The 16,219-nt window shown below is 42.8% G+C and overlaps 1 long non-coding RNA gene across 1 annotated transcript in view; it reads left to right on the top strand.

The window, feature by feature from the left end:
* Positions 1-14,746, top strand: part of LOC147026576 (uncharacterized) — a 115,975-nt gene extending 101,229 nt beyond the window's left edge. Inside the window, exons 3-4 of the long non-coding RNA XR_015058405.1 lie at positions 4,244-4,296; positions 14,303-14,746. This is a non-coding gene — a long non-coding RNA (uncharacterized LOC147026576). The remainder of the gene's footprint in view (positions 1-4,243; positions 4,297-14,302) is intronic.
* Positions 14,747-16,219: the final 1,473 nt, after the last annotated feature.

Here is a 16,219-nt window from a genome sequence, read left to right as displayed (position 1 = left end):
GTTTTGTGCTCTGCCTGGAACACAGGCATCATCCCAACTGACTGGAAGAGGGGCCTTGTTGTCCCTCTCTGGAAAGGGAAGGGTGATCGCCAAGACTGCAACAACTACCGAGGGGTGACGCTGCTCTCAGTGCCGGGCAAGGTCTTTGCTCGGATAATTCATGATAGGGTTCGCCACCATCTGCTTGAGCACCAGCGTCCAGAGCAGTCAGGCTTTACACCAAAGAGGTCAACGATTGACCGTATCCCTGCCCTTCGTGTCCTCACCGAACGCAGATGAGAGTTTCGGCAGGGGCTGCTTGCAGCCTATGTTGATCTCTGTAAAGCGTTCGATTCAGTGAATCGGGATGTCCTCTGGAGGATTCTTGGTCTTCGTGGGGTGCCACCAAAACTGATCGATCTGATGTCTGAACTCTACTCTGGTACTGAGAGTGCTGTGAAGTGTGGTGGTACCACCTCTGACTTATTTCCAGTTGTTACTGGAGTTCATCAGGGATGTGTACTTGCCCCCACACTTTTCAGCACTTGTATGGACTGGATTTTAGGGAGGATGTCAGAGAGATCAAGTTGCGGTGCATCGTTTGGGAATGTCAAGATCTCGGACCTTGATTTCGCAGACGATGCAGTCATCTTTGCGGAGACTTTAGACATCCTTTTGGGGGCCCTCGAGGTGCTGAATGAGGAGTCGGAGCCGCTGGGATTACGGGTTTCTTGGGTCAAAACTAAGATCCAGGCTTTCGGTGACATCTTGGATGCTGCTTTCCTGCCTGTGTCTGTTTGTGGTGAGGATGTTGAGGTCGTGGAGAGATTCACTTACCTTGGCAGATATTCATGTCTCTGCTGGCTGCGAGTCAGAGGTCAATAGACGTCTGGGTCGGGCCTGGGGAGTCATGGATTCACTGGATCATGGGGTGTGGCGCTGCCGGTACCTGTGCGGGAGGACGAAAGTCCGAGTCTTCAGGTCCTTGGTACTTCCAGTCTTGCTCTATGGGAGCGAGACTTGGACTCTGACCAAGGATCTGAGACGGAGACTTAATTCCTTCGGTACCAGGTGTCTTCGGAGAATCCTTGGCTATCGCTGGTCGGATTTTGTGTCCAACGAGTGGTTGCTGAGAGAGACTCGGATGAGATTTGTTACCTGAATAGTCCGTGAGCGTCAGTTGCGGCTGTATGGACATGTGGCTCGTTTTCCTGACGCTGATCCTGCTCACCAGATTCTCTCAGCGAGGGAGTCTCATGAGTGGAGGAGGCCAGTGGGTCGACCACGTACCTCATGGTTGCAGCAGGTTGACCATCATCTCAAGGAGATGGGGATGGGCCTGGCATCTGCCTGGGGGATGGCCAGACGGAGGCCCCTGGAGTACCTGCGGAAAGTGGACGCAGCGACGCGCTGTTCTGGCACATGCTCCCATACCTGACCTGACCTGACCTGACCTTTGACCCCTAACCGGTAACAAGAGTATGGGCGTCATTGTGTCATATTGCATATCACAAGATGAGGCGTTGAATTCTGAACATTTTGGCGTTAGTTGCATGCAAATTGAATAAAAATTGACCGTGTTATCGTAAAAAGACGATTTTGACATTTTTGTGACCTTGATCTTGACCTTTGACCCGAACGATCCTAAAATCTAATCGAATGCTTCCTGGCTAATAACCAATCATCCCACCAAATTTCATGCAATACTTTTTGAGTTATACGAATCACAAGATTACAAATAAATTAATAAATAAATAAATACACGCCGACCAAAACATAACCTTTCGCAGAATGCGAAGGTAAAAATAAATACGAGATTGAACGTAGAATTCTTCTTACATTCGCTTCTGACTTCACCCATAACTTGTTCACAACTGTATACGCAATTTCCGGTTACTTCGGCCTGGATTCGGGATCAGCGATCAAATAATGTAAATCACGATTAAAAATTATTTTTTGATGATGCGGGAGATATCTTTATTAAAATTAACTTTGGGAAAAAAATAATTGAATAAATAAATAAATAAACGATCACTTCTGGTCAAGAATAAAAGAAATTAAAAGTTCCGGAAAGTTTCAAAATTACTCCCGGTAATGTTAAATACAAAATAAACACTTCCTGTCATGAACAAAATCACTTTCGGAAGTATAAAATTAACTTTGGGAAAAAAATAATTGAATAAATTATTAAACACTTCCGGTCATGATCTCCCGGCATACATCATTCCCCATGACAAAAACCGGAAACAAAAAAAAACCAGAAGCAAACAAAAAACGGAAGCAAAATGGTCATAGCCAACGACACGGATTCACAATTGCCATGGTATTGTGTTGTTGTTGTTGTTTCCTATTCTCTCATGTGCACGTGTAAAGTAATATTCACAAGATACAAATAAAACCCAATCGTGTTTATACACCGCACAGCGTTTAAAAACAACCAGAAGCAAAAGGTCATAGCTAACAACACGGATTCCAAATAGCCAGGGCTATTGTGTTGTTGCTGTTTTTGTTGTTGTTGTTGTTTCCTATTCTCTCATGTGCACGCGTTAAGTATGAAGCTCACTGCATTCGCTATTACTAAAACTCTCATCTTGTATGTATGTATGTTCCCAAAGTACAGCCAAAACGGTACACGATAGCGCAAAATGTTTTGGCCCACCTTACTCACCATTAGTCTGCGGTGTGCAGTATCAAGTTTCATTCAAATCGGGCAAAGAAAAAAATTATTAAAGAATCACTTCCCGATTCAGTCAAGTACACTTCGGGAGAATTTGATCAATGCAAACAACCTCAGCAGTATAGTTCGCTGGAGCTATCTTTTTTTTTCTTGAAATGATTTTTTTCATCAACCGCTGTTGCAACGGGTTCACGGGTCATCTAATATATTGATATATGCCTGTATCCACAGTGTGTGTGTATATACATATATATATATATATATATATATATATATATATATATATATATATATATATCTTCTCTTCTTCTTCTTTCGGCTGCTCCCGATAGGGGTCGCCACAGGGGATCATCCGTATGATCCGCATAGAGATTTGGCACATGTTTTACGCCGGATGCCCTTCCTGACGCAACCCTGGTCGCCTCTTACGACACAGGGATATGGTATACCTATTTTTAACCGGGGTATACACCGGCCCAGTATACTGGTACTCATTTCGCCGACCTCGGAAGGATGACAGGCTGAGTCAACCCCCTGGTGTATTAATTCAGTGGACCAACAGGGCTTGAACTCAGGACCTTTTGGATCCCAAGCCGCTGCCCTAACCACTGCGCCAACACCAGGCTTTATATATATATATATATATATATATATATATATATATATATATATATATATATATATATATATATATATATATATATATATATATGTAATTAATATATACAGTATTCTTCAAGACGTCACCTCTGGATAACTCCAAGACAGCAGCATGTCCTGAGAGACCACGAATGGCAACTGCAACCCTTAACTCAGGTGGGATCCTCGCACCCAAAATTGGTTTACCATTCCAGTGAGTTAAACGTGGCAGCTGTGGAATCGTACTTGCGACTACGCAATGGTTTATTATTTGGCTGAGCGAACCAACACCGCATGCCACATTATGTGGGCTGCCATTACCATTGGGAACTTGGACCAATTGCCCACTGGGAACGCTATTCAAACCAACCCCAAGCATGATAAATCAGGACACATTCGACACTCCAATAATTTATTACACAGCAAGCAAGGCAATCGAAAGAGTGGAAAGTGATGGGAGGAATGATTAAAGGAATGAGGAGAACGCAAAGGAGAGAAAATGGCATGAGGGGAATTACTACCTCAGAAAATGCTGAGGGAAATCATACATGGCATTACAAGAGTTCAAACACATATAAAGCACATTAAACACATATACATTTTCTATTCGGATTTTGCAAGCATTACCGCACGGCAAAACTTGGAACATTCACTTGGCACCTGTAAACAAAACATGGATCCTGGACAACTGAAATAAGGAGGTTAAGAATAAGAGAAATTTAGAGTCGAGAAAGAAAGAAATGGGATGATGAAAGAAACAGCAGGGATGGGTTGCATGTCCCTCACGTTGCCTCTGCTCCGGGGTCCATGTTGAGCTTGGGGCCTTGAGCAGAGGCCCTGCATGCCCATGCGTTAATCCACCACTACCCCCAGTGAACCTTTGACTGCTTCTGTGAAAACGATTGTTATCTCGGCTCATGCTTGAACCACGCCTCGTGTCTCCTCCAGCTCCATCCATCCCACGTGTTGGTCTGCACGGCACAGGATGCCTCGTTCAAGTGGTGAGTGAGCTGATGGCATTACTGGAGGGTTCGTGATTTGTCCAGGGTGATGAAATGTGCGCAAACCACGTATAAGAACGAACTGTAAAAGCACATGTGAAAATGAGGAAGAAGTGAGGTGAGAGAGGAGGTGAGGCGAGTGAGGTATGAAACACCGCTCTGTCAAATTGAAACAAAAGGCAGACAATGTCTCTGGGGAACAAGCTCTCAAATCTCTGCTCTGGCTCAGTCGTTCATCGAAGTGAGAAGGGGAGAGAGAGAGAGAGAGAGAGAGAGAGAGAGAGAGAGAGAGAGAGAGAGAGAGAGAGAGAGAGAGAGAGAGAGAGAGAGAGAGAGAGAGAGAGAGAGAGAGAGAGAGAGAGAGAGAGAGAGAGAGAGAGAGAGAGAGAGAGAGAGAGAGAGAGAGAGAGAGAGAGAGAGAGAGAGAGAGAGAGAGAGAGAGAGAGAGAGAGAGAGAGAGAGAGAGAGAGAGAGAGAGAGAGAGAGAGAGAGAGAGAGAGAGAGAGAGAGAGAGAGAGAGAGAGAGAGAGAGAGAGAGAGAGAGAGAGAGAGAGAGAGAGAGAGAGAGAGAGAGAGAGAGAGAGAGAGAGAGAGAGAGAGAGAGAGAGAGAGAGAGAGAGAGAGAGAGAGAGAGAGAGAGAGAGAGAGAGAGAGAGAGAGAGAGAGAGAGAGAGAGAGAGAGAGAGAGAGAGAGAGAGAGAGAGAGAGAGAGAGAGAGAGAGAGAGAGAGAGAGAGAGAGAGAGAGAGAGAGAGAGAGAGAGAGAGAGAGAGAGAGAGAGAGAGAGAGAGAGAGAGAGAGAGAGAGAGAGAGAGAGAGAGAGAGAGAGAGAGAGAGAGAGAGAGAGAGAGAGAGAGAGAGAGAGAGAGAGAGAGAGAGAGAGAGAGAGAGAGAGAGAGAGAGAGAGAGAGAGAGAGAGAGAGAGAGAGAGAGAGAGAGAGAGAGAGAGAGAGAGAGAGAGAGAGAGAGAGAGAGAGAGAGAGAGAGAGAGAGAGAGAGAGAGAGAGAGAGAGAGAGAGAGAGAGAGAGAGAGAGAGAGAGAGAGAGAGAGAGAGAGAGAGAGAGAGAGAGAGAGAGAGAGAGAGAGAGAGAGAGAGAGAGAGAGAGAGAGAGAGAGAGAGAGAGAGAGAGAGAGAGAGAGAGAGAGAGAGAGAGAGAGAGAGAGAGAGAGAGAGAGAGAGAGAGAGAGAGAGAGAGAGAGAGAGATTTTTTGTCCCTGTTCTGCGTTTAATACCCTGCCCTTCTCACTCGATGGTGGCTTGTCATTGGCCATGCAGTGCCGCGTTTACATTCTGCTAAAGGCCCAGTGACACCTTGACGTTTTAGCCAGCAATGGCAACGTATTAAAATGTATGTAAAACGCTGGCTTACGCTGAACTTTTGATGTTTTCTTTAAATATTCGGACGTATTCATAACGAGTTGGTGGTATGCATAACATATTAGTAATGGACACAGAACGTTTCGTTGTGTTATAGATAACTTATACCAACGAATGCTGAGCCTGTTGTCGGCGTTCACAACCTATGCCCAACGATAGTCTAACTTATGCATAGCGCGCTGCACGTATCGCCGACGATCACGTGGCGTAGCCTATTAAAAGGCTGCCGCACAACGATTCAAATCATAACCGCCGGAGAAATGGAAGTGTCAACATCGCAGTAACACCTGGGCGATCTTGCCAGCGTATGCCGACCTCTGAAAAATGCGTCTAAAATGCTGGCGCACGTCGAATACGGTATGGGTAAGTTTGGTATGCGTGAATAGAACGCTAAAGTACGCTATCATACGTCGTAGTAAGTGGAGTACGTCTTGTACTTTTAAACGTGTTAAAAATTTCACGACGTACTTGCCGTATGACACACACGTTCCGCATGCGATGGGAATAAGTTGAACGCACAATATGCGATCGTTGGCACACGTCGACAAAAGTTACTTGTAAGTTACTCATAAGTCGAAACACGTCGAGGTAATGGTTAGCGTCAGTGTTCCAGACTCACTGGTTGTTTTTTCTTCTTCTGTATGACGGTGATGTTGACACTTCGATTTCTAGTGTGGTTTTAATATAATATAATTAATAGGCTGCCGCTCAACAATTTAAATCATAACCGCACTAGAAATCGAAGTGTCAACATGACCGTCATGCCGAAGAAAAAAAAATGAAAAAAATAATAAAAAAATCAGGGAGTCTGGTACACTGACGCTAAACATTACCTTGACGTGTTTCGGCTTATGAGTAACTTACAAGTAACGTGTGTCAACGTGTGTCAACGATCGCATAACGTGCCTACAACTCATGGCCAGCGTAGCGGAACGTGTGAGTCATACGCTGGCATAAGTCGTAAAATTTCAAGCATGGAAAAATTTGAGGACAACTGCAAAGTACAACGATGAAAGCCAGCGTACTAGGACGTATGGTAGTGTTTTTTAGCGTGCTCTCAATGTTTACAAAACTTACCCATAACGTATTCGACGTGTACCAGCGTTTTCGACAAATTTTTCAAAAATCGGCATAAGCTGGCTAAAACGTCAAGGTGTGACTGGGCCTTAAGGAGCAGGCAGGTGAAGGGGTCGAAACAACCTCTGTCAGAGCAACTTCTGTCTCAACTTATGCCGGAACATCACCATTTTTCTGCCACCAGGCCAGAAAATGAGTGAACGGGTTTGGGAGCAGGTGTTGTAATGAATGTGAATGTTGAGTAATGAAGCGAATGGAAGAGAAAGAAAGATAGAGTGGGGAATGGAAAGGGGGTGGGGTGAGGGGGGAGGGGAGGCCCTTATGCTGCTTACACACGCAAACCATATCAATCACATGAATATGATTTTCCTTATTCCAAACAGAATACTAAATAAATAATTAACTAATATCTACGTGTGTGTGCTTCCATTTCCTCAGGGTGTGTGTGTGTGGGGGGGGGGGGGGAGGGTGGATGGAGTCCAGCCACAACCATTACAATATACATATTTGTATAGCTATATGATAAAGCAGGAGTGTCTGTCTATCTGGCCCCAAAATACTCCCTTAGTTTGGGTGATAACCCCGACAAACCTTCTGTGGAACTTTTCAATGTGAAACTTAAAAATTATGATCCAGTAGTTATGGGGAATGTAGGTTTTAAATTTGAACCTGATCGAACGCATGGTCTGTCAGCTAGAATTATTTAATTTTTGATTCGCATTCTTTTTATATTTTTATTTTTTGAATAACGCTCACTTGGCTGCACCTGGATGTGTTTGAAGGTGGAGGAGTAGTAACTGAAACCGAAATTCTGTCCAGCTTCCTCCTGATGACTTCATCTTTGCTTTTTGGTTGTTTGGGTTCCTTCTGATGACTCCAGTGCAGGACTTGTACCTATTTGATCTTCCACTTGATATGAATTGAATTTATTTTAATCCCATTCTAACTTAAATTGAAAAACCATAAATGGCATGGGTCAGATTCAAGTGTTTGATCAAAGCGAAGATGCATCAAAGCTGGACGTCTTGGTACATGCTCATCACTGCCAGCAGTTACAAATTGGCAGTTCTAGTTATGTCCATTATTAATTACGCAACACACCAGTACACAAACTCCACACAAAACGACACAAAAGAAGTCCTGGCGAGGGTCTGCAATCTCTGATTGCTATTTTTCTTGTTTGCAATTGTAATGATGCTGCTTGGAATGAAAATATAGAGATTGAGTTTACAGGAGAATCAGGAAATGGTGTGAGGGTTTCCACGGGTGATATTCGTGGACTTGGCATTTGCAGTTTTGCCATTGACATCATTGAAATACTATATATATATATATATATATATATATATATATATATATATATATATATATATATATATATATATATATATATATATATATATATATACATACATACATACATACATACATACATACATACATACATACATACATACATACATACATAGATATACAAGCGGGGTATGTTTACACTCAGCAACAACGAACTGTCCTTCCACATTGTCTTGGGTCGCTCACCTGCAAATGATTTTTAATTTTTTTTTTCATTTATTTATATTTTCATTTACGGATGCTTTCTGATGGTTCTGTAATTTTTCTTGGTGTATCGGATTTGATGTCCGTCGGCATGCAAAATTACCGTGCTTTCCCATTATACCGGGTCACTTACCTGCATTTATTTTTTCATTCATTTTTATTTATTTTCATTAATTTATATTTTCATTTACAGATGCTTTTCAGCAGTTCTGTGATTTTTTTTTTCTCGGTGGATCTGCTTCGATGTCCAGCAGCACACAAAATCGCCGTGCTTCCCCCTTGTCTCGGATCTTTGATATTCCAATTCCAGAAAATTTGTAGGAAAATGAACCAAAAGCAATCACTGAAAACATTGAAGTACCGCTCATGTACGACCTTATGATCCCATCGGGTGTGAACATCAAAAACAAAGCATTGCAACTAGATATCATACTTAAGTGCAAAAAAAAGAGAGAAGGCATTGCTAATCGAGGTGTTAATACCGGTGATTTTGGACTAACGATGAATAAATCAAGAAATTGATCAAATACCAAGACCTCAAGCATGAAGTGAAAAGATCCTGGAAATTGAGGAATGCCAAAGTTGTACCAGTGATGACGAAGAAACTCACGGAGATATTAAAAACCATCCTTAGGAATATCACTCCAAACGAACTACAGTCGGAAGCCGTCACAGGCTCAGTAACGATCCTGAAGAGAGCCCTCGGCACAAAACTTTGAAAACAGAAAACTTCACAGCTTGGTCCGTGAATCTTGAACCCTTACCGCAATGAAGGTGGATACTTTGAGCCTGCCCTGGGAGGACTCCTTTCCACATTCTGAAACCCCATATGTAGATACCAATCAACACGAATACAAAAAAACTTCAGCTTGGTGCCGGAGTAAAGCAAAAAAAAAAAAAGCCTCTTCACTTGCAGCAACAACAAAAATTCTCTTTGCTTGCAGAAACTACCGACTATTAATATATTTGCGGAACTATAATAGTATAATTATATTAATATTTTGTAATGTTAGCAAATTTTGTAATGTAATATTTTGTAACGCCAGGCTGAACAGTTTATGTTTTGCATCCCACTGATAGGCCAGATCTGGATCCAGACCCGAACCAAAATATGCTTGGCTTGTTCCTGTCACCGAACCTACTCACCCACTGAGTTTTGGCATAACTCATGCATAACTTTTTGAAATATTGTTCGTGCTTTGTATCGTTTTTGGCCCCATCTCTCAATGGTGAAGAATCACTTTTCAAAAATATATTTTTTTTTAATTCTCGTATCTGGATCCGAATCTCCACCAAAATCGAATCAATTCATCCTTGTCACACACCCAACCTGAACACCAAATTTCATCCGAATCCGTCCATAACGTTTGAGATATCATGCGCACACAGACAAACACACAGACAAGGGTGAAACCACCTTCGGTGGCAGAGGTAATGAAAAGCAAAAGAGAAGAGGGAAACGCACCAACAGCAAGGTTGGGTAACAAAATCGAGGGAGACGTGGACAAATAAGGGATGCGGGGGAAGAATGAGGCCTCTGTTCATTCCAACATCCTCTCAGTTTGTTTATTCGTTTTTCGTTATTTGTTGTTCTGCTCTTTCAGAGGCATCAATATTTGTCGAGAGAATACAGCTCTGTGTGCAATACATGAAATGGAAATCAATTGGGAAGCAGAATATTTCATGGTACCAGCTGTGGGCCGTGTATCGCAAGGAATTAAAGCGGTTTATTTTCATTTTTTGGTGAGGAAAGTGTATGATGTGTTCCTGAGAAGAGCAATCCCATCAAGGTGCGGCTGCTGGGACAATTTGTGACCACGACAGGCCTCGGGTGTGCTAATTCAGAGCGCAGGTTCTCATATTGTCACACCTCATTAAAGCTTGTGAACTTTGCACCACAATGAAAATCTGAATGTCGTAACATGCTTCATCGAGCTTTGTATGCGAGACGTAATCTCTGAAAATTGAAAACTCAAACAACATTTGCCAAACTTTGACAATTTGCAACCCCTCTCGCTCTTCCCCCACATTTTTCAAATCAATGCAGTTTTTGAAGATTATTGATTATATTTCACAGCAGAATCAATTATTTACATTTTAACATACTGTATTTGTTGGATGGGTGTCCTTTGACTTTCAGGGTGAATGAAGTAGTATTTTGAGTCTTGCAAAATATGGGCTTCAAGGAATTATTGACTTTAGAATAAATTCTCCACTTCAAAAACTTACTTCTCTCACCCATGGGCTGTAATTAATACCATTCACTTACTGACCATAGATAATTACAACGGGAATACAAATATGCCCTCACTTCAAACTGCTGAAGACATAATTTTAATGTCCTGTCATTAAAAAATTATTTAATTTTTAAATAAACAGCTTGAATCACAGCGAAGACCATGTTGACAGGCACTGCCCATCTAGCCCCTAATAAGGGTAATATCAAACCTTGATTATGCATATGATATCTCTGACGTCATGTCCAATGAGAGGCCTGATCATTCCCTTTGTAAAAACTCACACTTCCCAGGTTGGGGGCCAGTAGATTTGAATTGTTATAGTTATGGTGCTTTCAATCAATTTTAGGGAAACAGGAAGGGAGTCTGAAATGTACACAACAGACATCACTTTCCAACGATTCATTCATTTTGGATGCAGCATGTGGCTACTCGTTGCTGGGACTAGAGCTGTGCCGCTGATGCAGTCACTCCTGTCAGTTAAAGAAAGAATTTGTAATACTAGTGCGGGCCCGTAGGTTCAGCTTCGTTCCTTCGCTCTCGTAAACGAGGACTGGATTGGGGCATTATTTCAATGAGATCGGACCAACCGTATCATAAATGGCCATAACTTGGGAAACACCTGGGAAACATACTCAGGTCCCCAGAGTCAATTGTGACGTCATATCAAACGAAGAAGAAGAAGAATTATGATGTCCTCCTCTCTCCCCCTCTCTCATCCCCTCTCTCCCCCTAGTCTCGCCCCTCCTCTCTCCTCCCTCCTCTCTCGCTCCTCTCTCTCGCCCCTCCTCTCTCCCCCTCTCTTGAATTGTGACGCCCCGTCTCACCCCTCTTCCCCCCTCTCTTGCCCCCTCCCCCTCTCTCGCCCCTCTCTCTGTAAATGTATTCACAAATGTCTACCAAGCACAACAATTAATTCAAACCTTGGGGAAAACAGCTTTCAAACCCTTGGGAAACAGCTCTTTCCCTTGGGAAAATTCAAACCTTGGGATTAATTAATAATTTGAACAATTAATTCAAACCTTGGGAAAAAAACAGCTTTCAAACCCTTGGGAAAAACTTGGGAAACAGCTGAAACGGATGAAGAACGATATCAAACCTTGAAAAGGCACATACTCAGGTCCGCAGTGTCGATTGTGACGTCAATCGACGAATTGTGATGTCGAAGAAGAAGAAGAAGAAGAAGAAGAAGACGTCGAAAAACGAAGAAGAAGAAGAATTGTGACGTCAATCGTGCAAAAAAATTAATAATAATAATAATAATAAATAAACATTAATTGTGATGTCATTCGTGATGTCATAGCACCATGTCTTGTCATTGGTTGACAGATAAATGGCCGTAACTTGGGAACCGCTTATCCGATTAATATCAAACCTTGAAAAGGCACATCCGCGGGTCCCCAGCAATATTCCTGGCAAGTTTCAATCAGATCGGACCGTCAATCGTGCAAAAAATAATAATAATAATTAAAATATATATAAATAAATAAATAAACATTAAATGTGACGTCATTCGTAGCGTCATAGCATCGTGTCCTGTCATTGGTTGACAGATAAATGGCCGTAACTTGGGAACCGCTTGTCCAATTAATATCAAACCTTGAAAAGGCACATCCGCGGATCCCCAGCAATATTCCTTGCAAGTTTCAATCAGATCGGACCGTCGATCGTGCAAAAATAATAATAATAATAAATAAATAAACATTAATTGTGACGTCATTCGTGATGTCATAGCATCGTGTCCTGTCACTGGTTGACAGATAAATGGCCGTAACTTGGGAACCGTTTATCCGATTAATATCAAACCTTGAAAAGGCACATCCGCGGGTCCCTACCAATATTCCTGGCAAGTTTCAATCAGATCGGACCGTCGATTGTGCAAAAAATAATAATAATAATTAAAAAATAAATAAATAAACATTAATTGTGACGTCATTCGTGACGTCATAGCATCGTGTCCTGTCATTGGTTGACAGATAAATGGCTGTAACTTGGGAACTGCTTGTCCGATGAATATCAAACCTTGAAAAGGCACATCTGCGGGTCCCCGGCAATATTCCTGGCAAGTTTCAATCAGATCGGACTGGCGGTCGTCGAGAAATGGCAGTCGCAGACACACACACACACACACACACACACACACACACACACACACACACACATACACACACAGAGATTGCTGGAATTATAGATTGATGTTCATAGTGCCAGCAATATCTCACCTACTCATCGCAAAGGACACTGTGAGATCCTTAATGTCCACCAATGTCAGCAGATGGGACACTCAGTTTAACGTCCATCCAAGGGACGGCACACACATCGATGAATCACCATACCTGTGAAACACCAAGTTTATTGCTGTTTACAGGATGACAGTTTATTGCTGCGTCGGGATTCGAACCCAGGAGAGACAGCTCATAGGAAAGTGTGTGTATACCTCTCGGCCATCCCACCACCAGCCCCTGTCACAGATGGAATTGCGTTGATGTTGAGATTATCTGAGTCGGTGGGGTTTGAAAGGTTGGCGGCATACATTATAAAAGGAGGATTGGAAAGATGAATTCATTTTGAAGTCCACATTATGAAAGACATTATCTGTTTTATGATGAAGACAATTTCCTGATAAAATTCCAAATCTCGATAATTTCGAGAGATCATTGATTAATGTTGGATCCGATGGATGAATCCGCTTTACCAAACGTTTAAACTCCGGAAGCACAGATAGAGAAAGAGAAAAGACAAGAATCATGAAGAAAGTTGCGCCACCCATCTGCTTTTGACCAGCCCATCTCTCCCTAATGAGCTGCCGGCAGCTGTCATCCCTAGACAGCAGCAGAGCATGTTTGTTTGCTTGCATGTTTGTGCATTCAAGTCTACGCATAGGTTTCCAACGACTTGCGGAAAAGAATCTAGATTCAAACCCTCATGATTTGAAGAAGGTAATCAGTATTGCACTGTATTAATATGCACCATCTTCCTGCATCACCCTCAAAATCTGACAGATAATTGGTGGTGGGTGCACAAGACAACAACCGAGTGCAGATGCAATGCTACTAGCAGCATTGTTTCATAAACACGACTGCAATTGCCGGTGTGCCAAGTCACAGTTGAAGATTTGCAAGGTGGTTTTCCCTCGGTAGTAGCTATACGCTTGATTCCAAATCGCATTGAGTCAACGCAAGCTCAGCAGCATGGGGTTCATTAGAGCTATTGTCATTACAGGAGTATTTGTGATGGGTGCCGCCTAATGGAGAACACTACAGGGTTACATCTATTGAGACAGAGTAGGCTTGCTCGCCTCCATGCCAAATATTCCGCTCAGCACCGAATCTTCTTGATAGCTTGGGGCAAATTCAGAAAGCAGTCAACTTTGGTGTGCCACCTTGGTAACAGATTTAAACCTTTCGATCACCGACTGAATTATTTGCCTCTGTCGCCCTCCCACCGTGACCCCTTTCCCATCCAGACCCCTTGTTGAAGCCCATCTACGATCAAAACGAGCTAGATTCTTCTCAGTACTTTATCTTGTGCCCTTTCCTTGGCAGGTTATCTTTCAATCGATTTTGTGTTTCAACTTGCCATTCCCAAACTTTCAGGCAGGCTGTTTGTTCTCCTCTTCAAATTATTTTACCGTATATTGTGTTTTATGACCAGTAACATAGATGTTTAATGTGCTTGCCTTTAGATTGTCTAGTCTGGGTTCAATACCTATGAGAGCGAGAACTGACTACAAATTGTTATCCTGCTCTTTTTGCAGATGTAATGCAGTATCATGGAATGTTCCAGGAGAAATCAGAGCACAGCGACACATTTGCTCACATCATTCACATGATATTATGCCAAGGTGAAGGCAAGCAATACAAATTCCATCATTTTGACTGCACTTTTTATGTACACATCGCCCAATGTATTATTTAATTAATTAGGCTGTACTCTCCAGACTAGAGTATGGTCGAAATACATCAACCTACCTAGGCAAAGTTGACCATCCTGTCTCATTTACACCTTTTCCCCATTCCTAATGGACATCTCGATGTGGAGGCTCCTTCAAACAAATAAATAATTTAATATTGTGCTTTGTCAGCTAAGACTCATGAAATTATGTACTGTATCAATATATCCCTGCCGATTGAGCTTGGATTCTTAAAGTCACGTGTACTAGTGTAAGTAAGAGAGTTGTACACTTGTACTGTACATATTATTATGGTATTTGTTCGTTGTCGCTACTTAATAGCCTCCCTTATGGCCTCCCAGACGTCCTCAAGTTGATCCAAGATTAATTTTCCTTAGGAACCTCTTCCACATGATGGGTGAGAAATAGTTCACAGAGTGACATGGACATACTGTGTTATGTTCTACAATAATCTGTGGGAAGCCACTGGTATGGCCGGTTCAGCGACTCCTCCACAAAAAAAGTTTAAAAAGTGGGAGGTTTTATTACAATAAGAAACAACTGAATTACGACTCACCGGTGGCATTTTGCAGCTGCGTTTTCTGGGATAGAACGCTCCATCTTCCTGTGTGATGAATTTGACTCCAGGAGAGCTTTTATGATCTCGGGCGCTTATGAATCCGAGCCTGTGACGATGGCCCGGCGAAGAACGCATCATCAAAAGGCGCTCAGTGCTAATTCGATTGCCTCCATTCCCCGAGCATTACTTTCCCAAACAAAATTCATTTGCGAGGAGAGGCCGTGTGCCATGATGGATATCCAGGTGTTTATGAGCAGTCGCCTTGCCTGCCGCGATGAGTCTCTTCCGCTCCTGCCGCGCTCAGAATGATGATGTAGCTGAGATGGTGTTTGAAGAGTATCCCATAACGCCAGTGTTCCAGAGATTAATACCGTCTGTTTCCTAGCAATGGTAGGTCCAGCCAGGGTCAAACCTGGCCGACCTGTAAGAAAAGACGATGAGAAGTGTGTTAGGAGGAAGGTGCGTAACCGAAACATTTTGACCTGAGCGTGATCCTGCAGCTCCCGTTTGCATGCAGTTGACACTTTCTCTGTATTGAAGGTCATGCTCAGGTTGTTAATTTATTTGATTATAACCCTGATCATAAATACTTCCAATATGTGATTCCTTCCTCTGCTAGCTCCATCTTAATTACCCTGCAAAAGAAATGATGTTCATAATAATGTGTTGAGTGATATTCCAAGTCTGATGGTCTGCTCAAAGGAAGCTCCATGGTGCCAAAGCAACTTCTTGGTAGGATCACATATTGAGCGGTCCACCATTGCCTTCCCAGTTTGAGTGGTATAAGTATCTAGAAAGAACCCATGTTTCCGAGAAAGAAGAGCCAAAGGTAATTGATAAATCTTGATTTAACCAACAAACTAAAATACAGAATTTGGTGTCTGCCTGCCTGTCTGTCTGTCTGTCTGTCTGTCTGTCTGTCTGTCTGTCTGACTGCATGTTTGTGGCCGATGCATTCGGTCGTTACTTACCCAATCTCAACCAAAATTGCCAGGGGGCTGAAGTGTCATGAGACAAAGGTTTTAGCGACTTGGTTCCTGGCCCAGGGGTTCAGCAGGTGAGTGCGATGCAAATTCTCCACATATATGTGCACTGTGTTGCGCCACTCCCAGTGCTGGTGGCACAGGATATTACGATTGCCGCTTCAGAGGTATTAATTGTATCACAAGTAAGAAGCCTTCGCCTTATTTTCGCATTCACAT

This window comes from Eptatretus burgeri, chromosome 5 (assembly GCF_056783735.1).
Source record: "Eptatretus burgeri isolate ZD-2024b chromosome 5, Ebu_testis_v1, whole genome shotgun sequence".
NCBI classification, from domain to species: domain Eukaryota; kingdom Metazoa; phylum Chordata; class Myxini; order Myxiniformes; family Myxinidae; genus Eptatretus; species Eptatretus burgeri.
The sequence above is the reverse complement of the archived record's forward strand: the minus strand, read 5'-3'. Positions and strand labels throughout refer to the sequence as shown.